General features: G+C 42.2%; 1 pseudogene; it reads right to left on the reverse strand.

The window, feature by feature from the left end:
• Positions 1 to 1,867: 1,867 nt before the first annotated feature.
• LOC110143878 (10 kDa heat shock protein, mitochondrial pseudogene) lies at positions 1,868 to 2,176 on the reverse strand (annotated as a pseudogene).
• Between the last annotated feature and the right edge of the window lie 10,963 nt (positions 2,177 to 13,139).

Raw genomic sequence — 13,139 nt, forward strand, 5'->3', positions numbered from 1 at the left:
GCCCTATGGCAGAGCTAGGGAGAGATTGCAATTCTCTGACTTCTGGTTGTAAATTAACAACACTGTGCAACACCACTGACAGACTGCAAGCTTCTGGAGGGCAGACAAGGGTCTTATTTATCTTATTCAGGTCCCACCCCAATACCTGACACAAACAGGTTCTCAGTAACTGTTGAGTAAATCAATGAATGAATGAAATAATTAATCAAAGCATCATATAATCCTTCATGTTCTTTCTACTCCCAAGAAATGGAGACAGGGACTTTCCGTGATGGTCTAGAGGTTAAGAATCCACCTTGCAATGTAGATAACACAGGTTCAATCCCTGTTCAGGGAACTAAGAGCCCACATGCCACGGAGAAAGTAAGCCCATGAGGCTATTAGAGAGTCCGTGTGCCATAATGAAAAAGGTCCCACATGACACAGCAAAGATTCCACGTGCCACAACTAAGACCTTACGTGGCCAAATAAGCAAATAAATATTAAGGGAAAAAAAAGAAATAGAGGGTATACTTTAAAATTCTCAATATTACCAAATCACCCTCTAAACTGAAGAGATACATTGTTTGCTTTCTTGTGGCAATCCCATGCAGTTTGATTTGGGTAGATCCACATTGCAACATCTCAGACCTCAGGCTGACCATCCCAGCTCACTAATTACCAGAAACAATTAGCCCAGGGCCAGTCCACACACTTCGAGGCCAGAGCAAATGGTCCGAAAAGCTGATACCTAGAGTCCAGTTTGAGAGTTCCCAATCTCATGGATGGATCTCCCCAGGAGGACAAACACTGGGTTCTGGTGCCTTGTTAATTACAGCCCTGCTTTCCAGACCACAAATCCCCCAAGAGGCCAGTCATCTCCCCACACTGGAGCTATAAAAACCTGCAGCTGTGGCATTTTCTTGGCTTTGCTCAAGTAATGATCCAGGGCTGGGTGGGAGAGAGTTAAGAGGAAGGGAACATAGGGGGACGGTTTCTGAGAACAAAGCTGCCCACTGCTGAAGTGGTTTGGACTTAAGCATCAGAAAAGCCATCCTGGGATCACGGTGCTGGAATGCCAGAAGTGGGCACAGAGGGACAGAGAGTGAATCCAGCTTGGGGCACCTGTGAAATAGGCTGGGCTCATAAACAATACTTTCTGCTCTCCCTTCAGGGGTAACTCCTAACTCCCAAAGGGGCTCCACCTCTGTCTTTCCTGTAGCAACAAAAAGCTAGGGGGACTCACCAAACCCATCTACACTGCTCCTCAGTTTCTACCTCCTTCCCGAGTCTCTCCTGGTCCAGAGGCTGGCAAATAGGAGATGACTGATAGATTTCAGTCTTCTTTTTCCTTTGCCTAAATCGCTCATTCATATCTGGTTCAAAGCATCTTCATGGCCATTTTATTGAGAGACTCTCACCCTTATCTTTTAAGGTAAGTTAGGCAGGGATTGGCATCCCCATTTTTTAAACATGGAGATTTCAGTTTTCAGTGTCCCCTCCTAACTTCAAAGACAATATTCCTCTTGTTAGGGTGACCTATTTATTAGTCTCTTCCTAGTCTAGCCTCTGCCTCCCTCTCCAGCTTCTCTTTCCTTGACTCCATTGCCTGTGATGCATTAAAGTTATGCCGAACAACTTGTGGTTCCTTGAACCTATCATATGGTTTCACAACATACCTTGATTCATGCTTTTCTTGAGCCCTGGAATGTCTTGGCACCGTCCTCTAATCTGTAGATGAATCCTGTCAACTTTTTTTTTTGTCATTAGCTGGATATCCTTAGTTTATTATAAAAGAGAAACATGGAAATTACTTACAGGATGAAAGATTTTAGAACTTCAGTGGAATGGGCGGCTTCACGTGATGCCATTTCAATAGTGGCTTATTTCAGTTGACATATTTCCCAAAAATGTCAACATCTCTAAATAAGAAATAATCCTTGTCGTCTAGAACTACTTTGGTGCCTCCATATTCTGGGAGAAGAACTTTATCTCCAACTTTCACACTCACTGGTTGAATCTCTCCACCCTTTCCTTTAAAGCCTGATCCAACAGCTACCACCATTGCTTGTAATACTTTTCCTTGTGATTTTTCTGGAAGCATAATGCCCCCTCTGGTTACAGTTTTGGCTGCATTTCTTTCAACTAATACTCAGTCAAAGAGGGGAAGAAACTTTCTGAATGCCTGTCCTGCCATGACTCCAGCTGCCGCAGTTTGTACTCTGATTCTCACGCTGCAGGCAAAAGGAGAGACCTACGGTCGGACCCTCTGGACACATGAACGCCGAATCCTGTCAACTTTTAACCATGCTTCAAGAGTCAGACCCTGCAAGAAGCCTTCCATGGTGCTTTTTCCTCTCCCAGGCTGAGCAAAAGTTCCTGGTATTTACTTGCACCATACCAACCACTTTGTTGAGTGTTTTCCTATCCACACGTTGCGTTTCCCCCATCTGACTATGAGTTTCTAAAAATCCAAGAATATCTCATGGCAAACAATAGTAAATGCAAATTGGTATGACCTTAATTTTTTAAAAATAGGAGAGAGGATCTATTGACTCAATAAGTCAGTGCAGCACTTAGGCCACAGCGGGGCTCTGCAGCTCAAGCGGCATCATCGGAATCCCACCTCCGCTAGCATCCCAGCTATAATTTCCTTCCTTCGTCTCTCTGGACTTTATTCTCATGAAACTTTCCCCTCCACACAGTAGCTCCTAGAATAGAATAAGCAAGTGCACAAATAAGTTTGGAGAGAAAGCCAAGGGCTAGATCAAGCAGAGACCGGTGGTCATGTTAAGGACTTTGGGTTTTACAAAAGTACCAGGAAGCCTTGGGGTATCTAAATACCAAAAAAATATGCTAGGACAATCCCTTTGTTTCTGTTAGAGAAAATGAATGGGAGAGGTATAGAGCAGGACAGGGTCAGTTGCTACGAGGCGTTTGTGAAAACCTAGGGAGCATGAATCTGGTGACTTGAACTAAGATGCTGGCAATAAAGATGAAGAAGAGAGGATAAAGCCAGGACAAACTTTGGAAATGAAAATTGGAAGATTTGATCATGGATTGGTCGGAGAAAGTGGTTACGGCACGGGAGGAACCAAGGATGACTTCTTAGGACTTGAGCAACTGGTGATACCAATTGTTGGATAAAGAGATTGGTAGGAAGAGGACAGCAACAGGGGGTGGGAAGTTTTGGGGGCAGAACTGACAGCTCCATTTGGATATGGTCGTTGTTCATGGGATATCTACATGGACTTCAGTTTGGTTTGTACACTGACTTGCCTGCCCAAAACTGCCCCAGACTAGGGTCTAAAATAGGGCAGCTGACCAGGGAAACTTTAGGGATACAGACATTGTGATGGACAAACAGAAATCACCTTTTAGGTCTTGAACTTTTCACGGGATGAGTTTGCACTTAGGGTAACCAGATCACCAGATCTGGGTTCTACGACCAGTTCTCGTGTGCTCTGGCTGTGTGAACAGGGTCAGTTCACCATCTCTTCAGAACCGTAGCTTCCTCCATTGTAAATGGGAATAATCCTACACCCCTTACTTTCAGGGTTTTGGTGACAATCCATGTGCTCAAAGGCATTGCATACAATACGATTTCATTCTGATGTGGAATGTAAAAACCAAACAATAAACAAACCAAGCAAAAACAAACACATAGTTAGAACAGAGTAGCAGTTACCAGACAGGAAAGGGCAGGCAGAGTGCGAACTGAGTGAAGGGGATCAACTGCACGGTGATGGAGGGAAACTAAATTTTGGGTGGTGAGCACCCTGGGGTGTATACAGAAGTAGAAACACAATGTTGTGCACATAACACATATAATGATATAAACCAACGTTACCTCAATTAAAAAGAAAAATTTCTCAGGGGCAAAATTTGACTTGACTTACATGTTCATATAAAACAAAGAACTATTATATATATATATATATATATATAAGAACTATATTTTAAAAAATAGTTAGAAAATAGACCAAAAAAGTTATCGCAAACTGTAGAACAATAAACATCTATAAATCAAAGATTATTTTAATATATACACAGACATCAAAACCAAAGGAATTTTTATATGAAAGAGAGCCATGTAAGAAAAATTGGGTGCATTCTTTCTTCAGGCCCTAAACCTTTGAAACCATCCCAAGAACAGCCTCGGGTTTCTGGTGTCAATGAAATACTTTGCTTACTTTGTGTTTTAAACTCTCCCATCACCCCCAGTTAGTTACTCACAGCCTGTCCCCTGTGGCTGATGCTAAAATGCATTTCTCCCCCTGAATGTCCTAGTTTCTCAGGCTAAATCCATTCCATTTGGCTGAAGGAAGAGCCCAGACAATATCCAACATGACTTCCCTCCCCTTCGGCCACCAGAATGCTGAGAGCTGAGCTTCAGGATTTTGCCAACACAGGACCACAGCCGAAACGACCACCTGTGAACCGAATGTTGCAGGTTTTATTTATTTCTTTTTGAACAGCAGAGCCTGGGAATGCCCAAAAAGGGGATGAGATCATCTGTCTGGTCTGTGAGCAGCACGCTCTGCAGGTCTTCTCATTCTGCATTACGTCATGCTGGAAAGAGAAAGCGTCTGGATACTCCTTACACAATGTGCAGGGATGTGAAGCCAGGGAGACGCTGCTTGCTCTGTGTGATACCTGCTCACGCAGGAGCACGCACGCCTGTGAATTCTTCCAACAGTTACAGAACGCCCACTGGTTGCTTGTGATTTTCAATCTAAAGATAAACTTGCACGTTTGTTAATTTATTCATTTACCTAGTGAATGTCTCTTTTGAGTGTTCACTTCTTAACAGGTACTAATACAGGTGCTGGGGATATAGAGGTTAACAAAAGCCATGTGGCTGGCATTTCACTGCAAGAGATGGCCAATTAACAAATCAACATCTAACTACAGTAAGCCCTCTACACACGAGTGAGTTCCATTCTGAGAGCGTGTTTGTAAGTCCGATGTGTCCCTAGGTTCAACAAAGTTAGCGTGGGTACCCCACAAACACAACGGGTTTACAGTGCTGGGCTGTGTTCACTTAGCTGCTCAGTCGTGTCCGACTCTGTGCGACCCCACGGACCGTAGCCCACCAGGCTCCTCTGTCCATGGGGATTCTCCAGGCAAGAATACTGGAGTGGGTTGCCATGCCCTCCTCCAGGGCATCTTCCCAACCCAGGGATCAAACCCAGATCTCCCGCATTGCAGACGAATTCTTTACCAGCTGAGCTCTCAGGGAAACCCAGAATACTGTACCATAATAGGTTTCTAGTACTGTTACTGAAAGAGTGTGTGAGGTCCGGTTGCCCACAAAAGACCATGGTAGAAACAACCACTCAAAACCCAATAAGAGGGCCATGTTCGTGGAAATGAAAGTTTGCTTTATTTCAGATGACAGCAACTGGGGGCCCGGGAGAGGGTGACGGATGTCTGTCCAAAGGCTGACTCCTCCCTGACTGGCAACCCGTGGGGCAGGAGCTTTTATAGACAAAATGAGCGGGATACGTGTAGAAACAGCACAACTAACTCTGATACTCATCTTCAAATTGGCATTGATGGTCAGTCCAGCATCATCTTGGTTGTTTTAGGTGCAGTTAATCTTCAGTTCCAGGGTCGATTTGTTCCCATTTCTTTGAGGCCAACTCTCCAAATTGTGGCAACTTATGTCATTGGTATAGTCTGACCATCATGTAGTTGATGGTCACCCTGGTGTTTTAATATCTATAAGACTGCTCACAGGATGTGGCTCAGAATATTATCTACAGAACTAAAGGTCCTTGACTGTGCTTGATGACCGCATCATTATTATTTAGTCACCTTTGACTGCCTTCTTTGTTTCTACATATCCTCACTTCTCTGATTAAACTTATTCTTTGACTAAAACAAAAGGCAGGCAGAGTACACGGGAGGCAAGGACCATAGGGTTCCAATCCATTTCAATACTTTCCACAAAACAATACATACATAAAAACCAAACAAAAATAATGGAAACATTTTTAATCTTATAGTACAGTATCTTGAAAAATAGAGTAGTATAGTACAACCGCTGGAATATAGACCTAGCACATACATTCACATTTTTGAAAATTTGTGACTTGAAGATTCATAGGTATAGGACTTACTGTATATGAGACAGAGAAGAGCTCCAAAGTAAAAATGAACCAGGATGAGATGATAGAGACTATAGGATGGCTATTTTTGTATGAGATAATCAAGGTAAGTCTTTCTAAACATGAAAGTGTTAGTTTCTCAGTCGTGTCTGATTTTTGTAACCCCACGGACTGTAGCCCACCAGGCTCCTCTGTCCATGGAATTCTACAGGGAAGAGTACTGGAGTGGGTATCCATTCCCTTCTCCAGGGGGTCTACCCAACCCAGGGGTCAAACCCAGGTCCCCTGCATTGAAGGCAGATTCTTTACCGTCTGAGCCACCAGGGAAAGGAGGTCATATTTGAGCAGAGGTCATTATGAATGGAAAGATGTACCAACAAACATCTCTAGAGGAAAGGAAGGGATCTCAAAGCAGAGAGGGCAGTAAGGGAAAAGGTTCTGAGACTGTAAAGTGATTTAGTAGAGAGCCTACCGATTCTCACATCCATTTTCTTGGACCATCCCTATAAGCCCACAGTCCCATGCTAACCCCAGGAGACAATCTTTCCATCATCATAAAATCATACAGGTGATAAAACTGTGTATCTAAGATGCTTTCATACACCTTCTCTGTAGAGAAATTCCATATATATATATATATATATACACACACACACACACATATACATACACATATATATCACAGATTCAGCTCTCACTCAATTCTGCTTTTATTTAATTTTCACATGTGGTTTCTGTTAGATGTTCTTTCTAGAGGGGGAAAATTAAAGTAAGAGTTATGTGATTGAGGTTAATAGCAAAGGAAAGCAAGAGGAAAGAATGATCCCACTTCCTCTATGGTTTGCATAGAAATACTGAATGAGTTACTACATTTGCAGAAAGCATTCTAGACAGTCTATGCAGCTATGTCTTTGGTCATGTGTAATGCAATCGCCGATTCAGATCTATTCCATCGTGGTGCCCAGAATGCCTGGAAACCACCCTTCTCTCTGTGGACCGAAGGGACTGGCTGTTGCCATGGGCCGCTTACATTAGGTGCAAAGAGTTTACTCCAAACAAAGTTGTCCTGACTTTCTGTCTTAGCCCTCCATAGCCTTCATTTTCTCTCAAAAGTCAGAGATAGTCAAGGAGTCCATGATTTCTGATGCCTATAGCTCTATTAAAATTTTTGATCATTAAATGTCCAAGGAGCTGAAACTTTTTCTTGGTACCCATCAATTATCTAGCAGTTGCACATTTAAACACAGGATAATACCTCTTTCAACTAGTTGTTCCAAAAAGTTCTGGCCCGCAGCTCCTTACTCCCATCTGAGGTTATTCAGTGGGGCTCCTATAATAGACATAAATAGCATTTGAGTAATCCTCAAGGCTCTTCATTGAGTGACCACTGATGCAGTCTGAGGTTTGGATGACACTGTCACAGGAAGTACTGGAAATAACTAGTATTTCAGTGTTTAGAATGATGCCTTCTTTACCGAGCAAGTAGAACTATTCCCACTAACAGTATTTCACAAGTGACTTTGATTCATCATGTAACTTGCCAGGTGGTGATTATCTGTTTACATGCCTGATTTTCCATTTGGAGTGCTGGCTGCCCCTGGAGAATGGGGACGATGCCTGAGTGATCTCTAGGTCCCCGTAGCATGCCACAGGGCTGGCACTCCATCAGATTTTAGTAAATGGATGTCAGCTACCTGCTGCTGCAAAACAAACCACTCCAAAATGTGTGGCTTAAAGCAACAGCCATTTCTTGAGCTCACAATTCTGCAGATCAGCAACATAGGCAGGTATGACTGGGTAGCTCTTGTGGCTGCTGCCTGGCTCCCTCATGAGAACGTGGTGAGTTGCATGCTAGCCCAGTTCTGTTCCCATGGCATGACAGAGATGCAAGAGTAAGCGAGAGAAACAGGGACACGCCAAAACAAAACTTCTTGCAGCCTAGACATAGACTGGCACCTTATAACTTTTGTCACACTCTATTGGATGAATCTAGAAACGGGAGGCAGCTGGATTCAAAGCATGGGGAAATAGACTACCTCTTGATGAAAGGGTGACAGCATCTCATGGCAAGGGTGTGGGATGAGCAGAGAGTCGGGGAGATGTTTCTGGTTCAGTTCAGTTCAGTCGCTCAGTCATGTCCAACTCTGTAACCCCATGGACTGCAGCATGCCAGACTACCCTGTCCATCACCAACTCCCAGAGCTTGCTCAAACTCATGTCCACTGAGTCAGTGATGCCACCCAACCAACTCATTCCCTGTCATCCCCTTCTCCTCCTGCCTTCAATCTATCCCAGCATCAGGGTCTTTTCTAATGAGTCAGTTCTCCACATTAGGTAGCCAAAGTATTGGAGTTTCAGCTTCAACACCAGTCCTTTCAATGAATATTCAGGGTTGATTTCCTTTAGGATTGACTGGTTTGATCTCCAACCGAAAGCAAACAAAATATTTGACATGAATGAAATGCATAGCATATCAAATTATAATATGTGATCTATTTTCTCACTAAAATGAATGCCCCCTTCATAAATAATTTACATTCTAACTCAGAAGAAGGAGATAGAGGTCCCCAATGGGGACACAAGATGGCCCATACTCCACATGCTACAAAGGTTATAACATGGGAATCAAAAGGTTTGATGTTCCAAATTACAAAAGACTGAAATTCATGGTTTTTGTTTGGTTTGATTGTTCCCTTGGGAAAACAAGAGTCTCCTTACCTAATTGTCTGCAAGAATCTAAGTTAATAATGACAAGTCTCTGTTTTACCCTGAAAGGCAGTATTGGGTGATTTGGTGAATAAACATGCCTTGGAGTCAGACAGACTGTGTATCAAATTCCGGCTCCTGCATGTTCCAGTCATGTGACATTGTGTAATTTAACTCACTCTTCTGGGTCGGTTTCTTTGCAATACAGGGATTAACAATAAGCAGGATGCAAGTCAGACAGACAAAGACAAATATATGATTCAACTATACGTGCAATCTAAGAAAAGAGGTACAAATGAAATTGTCTACAAAATAGAAATAGAGCTCCAGATGGAGAAAACGATCTTATGGTTACCAGGGAGCAAGATAGGGGGGATAAATTAGCAGATTGGACTTGACACACGCATACTACTATATATAAAGTAAATGACTAATAAAAACCTTTGTGTAGCACAAGGAATTCTACTCAGTACTCTGTAATAGCCTGTATGGGAAAAGAATTTTAAAAAAGAATGGATATATGTGTTCGTACAATAGATTTACTTTGCTATACACCTGAAACGAACACAACATTGTAAATCAACTATACTTCAATAAAAATTTTAAACATAATAGTAATGAAATGGCAACCCACTCCAGTATTCTCGCCTGGAAAATCTCATGGGCAGAGGAGCCTGGTGAGCTACAGTCCATGGGCTTGCAAGGAGTCAGACATGGTTTGGTGATAAAAAAAAAAAATACTATGCATGTCTGTTATGATTATTAAATGAGATGGTATATGCACAACACAACACAGTGCCAAACACAACATAGGTCACAAATACATGTTAGTCTCCTTCAGACTTTTTTCCGCTGAGCCTCTGCATTGCTTGAGGGTATCTTCCCATAAATCCAGAATAGGAAATGCTTTTTAAAGCATCGTTCTTGGGAATACTCATCCGATAATAAATATTGGGCATCATTTTCAATGAATTAGATATAAAAAATTTAACTGAACACCAATCTAAACCAGTATTTCATATTTAAAAAGCCTACATGTAATTCATTTCTGACTGGTATTTAATTAATTTCTAATGGACAGGTACACTTTAGGCTATGCTATATGCTTGTCCCTATAGTTGAGAAGATTTGGGAGGAAAAGTTTAAGAATCAAAAGCAGGGTAATACCTAGCCAGAGCCCAGCTTTCCACTTGGGATTCTTAAAGGTGTTGGCTTCTCTATTTCTATGTCTGCAATTTAAAAAAATCCCTCTGCTTTTTCTTCCATTCCTGGTCTTTTATTCCTGAAAAGGAAATTGGCTGACATCACTTTTCTCTTTGCTCTAGTTCATGTTCCATCTTTCTGTTGAACCACCTACCTACATCCCCACTCATACTCAATACTTACTTCCCGTCCCCATCCTTTTCCCACATTCCAGAAGATTCCAGTGTGATTTGTTCAGCCTTTAGATAAGCTTTGTCTACATGAACACTGCTCATAAAAGAGTCTGATGGGAAGGGAATCAGCCACAGTCTGTCATGACTTCTCCTGTTTAGCTCCAGCTTTCTGATAGAGCAGTATTTTTTTTACAGGTCACCTTTGCGTGTCATTAACATTCAGTTCAAACTCCCAGGCATCAGTGCAGATCCACCCCAGTAACTATGATCACCACTGACATGACATGCATCACCCCCTGTCCTTTTGACACAATGAGGTCACCAGAGACTAAAAGAATTAGACGAGCAATATAGTTTTAAATCCATTCACACAGACACCTGTCCAGAGCACAGAGGTTCCGAAATCAGTCAGGCAGCAAGAGGTGGCTACTACAAACTCCGAATCAGGAAGCGGAGATGAACTGATTCATGGCCAAGCCCTTTACACCACTGACTAGCTGTGTGGCTTTCGAAAGTAAGTTCATTTCTCTTTGCCTCAGTTTCCCCACTTGTGCAATGCAAATGGTAATGCACTGACCTTAAAAAAATTGTTGTGGAGACTAAATGAGTTAACTGGATAAAATATATCAAAGGAGTTGGCATATATAAAGGTTTTATTTCAGGGACTGGCATATATACACTACTATATATTAAATAGATAACTGAGAAGAACCTACTTTATAACACAAGGAGCTCTACTCAATCCTCTGTAAGGACCTCTGTAAAGAAGAATAAGGAAAACAATCTAAAAAGAGTGGGTATATGTGTAACTGATTCATGTTGCTATACTGCAGAAACTAACACAACATTTTGAATCATCTATCCTCCAATAAAAATTAATTAAAACATTGCAATTCCAATTAATTGATTGCTGTGACCTTGGGCAGGTTAACATGTCTTTTTGCATTTCGGTTTATAAACGCTGATATCAACCTTCGCCTCAGAAGACTGTTGCAAGAACTCAAGTTACGGTAAGTGATTACTCAGAGAACAGTGGCCGATATTTTTAGTAATAGCAAGAATCAGCATCACCGCAGAGCTAATAAGTGGGATAACGATTGTCTGAGGTCAACAAGGAGTTATTTTAAATAGCAAATCACGTTTGGAAATTAAGTTTAGGCATGTATTATGTAGAGAGACAAGCATGAAAACTGAGGGCATTAGAGATGACCAACCGGATTCGATTTACTAAATCCGCCACTTAGCAGGAGCAAGACATGCTATTTGACTTCTCTTTGTTTCTTTTTCCTCACTGGAAAGACTGGAAAAATACCACCTACCTTGCAAGACTGTCGTAGGATTAAATGCGATACTACGTAAAACATTTGGCACATTGTTAGGGCTCAATAAATGGTGTCTATTCTAAATCAAAGGTCTCAGACAGAAAAAAACAGCCTGTAATTTTTATTAATATGAAGTGAATTTTTTTTAAATGATTTATTCTTGTGAGCTGGGCTCCAGCTAAGTTAATGAAGACGGAAGAGAGGAGAAATGGGGTTAGAGAGACTAAATACACAGAGGGGGAGGGAGTTTCGCTGAGGTTAGCTGTAAGGAATTTGTGGTTTGATTCAAAAGACTTTGGTTTTATGAGGTTTGAGGGTTCTTTTCAAAAGGAAAACCAGATGTATCAATGGAAAGTTCATGCAAACAGTGTGATCTTCATTAAATGCTTCTTGAATCTAATTCTGTTATACCAGGTAGGGGAGCAATGGACAGGGTTTCTGGGGTTTAAAAAAAATAATTCATATGATCTTGTCTTGCAGATCTTTGGTGATGTTCTCCAGTGGGTCAGAAGACCAGTACTTGGTAAGCAAAAAGCCTCAGAACCGCGAGCAGAAGAATGATCACACTATAGCCCAGAAAGCAGTAGGGGTTCCCATCGCAGACTTCTGCTTTAAATCCTCGAAGAAAACCAATCTTTTTTCTCTGGAGTCCAGCTCATTCAGGCCCAAGGCTCTCCCAGAATGGTCAGTAGGGATGAGTCACTTGCCCCTAAGTCCCATAAAGGGGAATCATGAGACAATTAACAGCACTTAAGTTCAATGTCTTTGGCACCTAAACCTCAAAGACAATAACATGTTCTACTGAGTCTATGAGAATTAACTGGCAGGCCCTCATGAAAAGGCTTGAAAGCTTGAAAATGTATAAGGAAAAATCATCTTGTGATAATGAGACAAATGCATATGGCGTGGGTGCCTAGTATAAGGTGTGATGAGTAGACTAGAGAGGCCAGGAAAGCAGGGGACATAAAGACATGAGCAGAAGCAGTGAGATACGGAAAGAGCACGTGGCTTGGGGACGATGTTTGGGCATATGCCGGGCTCTTTCTTTCATGGGGCCATAGACCCCTTTGCTGGGACAGGAGCTGATGATTAAAGGGGCCACATGGAGGTAGGCAGCCAGAGGAGAGTGGTCGGGGACCGAGGCTAACCTCTTAGATCTTCAGGTCCATTCTCCTGCCACCACCTTCGAGAGATACTCATCCAGGCTACTGCGACTGTTTCCCTCGTCTTACTTGAAGGAAGTTTAAGGAAGTGGGAAAAGTAAACAAAATGTCCGAGAGGAGGCAAGACAGAATGGTGATTAAGAAGACTGACTCTGAAATCAGGCAGCCTGAGATCCTGACCACGGCAGAGTTTTGAATTGATATTTTCTGGTTCTAAAGCTTATGTCATTGTTGTTTCATCACCAAGTTGTGTCCAACTTTTGCAACCCAGTGGACTTGTAGCCCACCAGGCTCCTCTGTCCATGGAATTTTCCAGGCAAGAATATTGTAGTGGGTTGTCGTTTCCTTCTCCAGAGGATCTTTCCGATCCAGGGATCAAACCCATGTCTCCTGCTTTGGCATGCGGATTCTTTACCACTGAGCCAACTGGGAAGCCCGCTAAAGCATATGCTGTTAATCAACTAACTCAATGAATATCCG

The sequence above is a fragment of the Odocoileus virginianus genome, chromosome 31 (assembly GCF_023699985.2).
Source record: "Odocoileus virginianus isolate 20LAN1187 ecotype Illinois chromosome 31, Ovbor_1.2, whole genome shotgun sequence".
In the NCBI taxonomy this organism is placed as follows: Eukaryota; Metazoa; Chordata; class Mammalia; order Artiodactyla; family Cervidae; genus Odocoileus; species Odocoileus virginianus.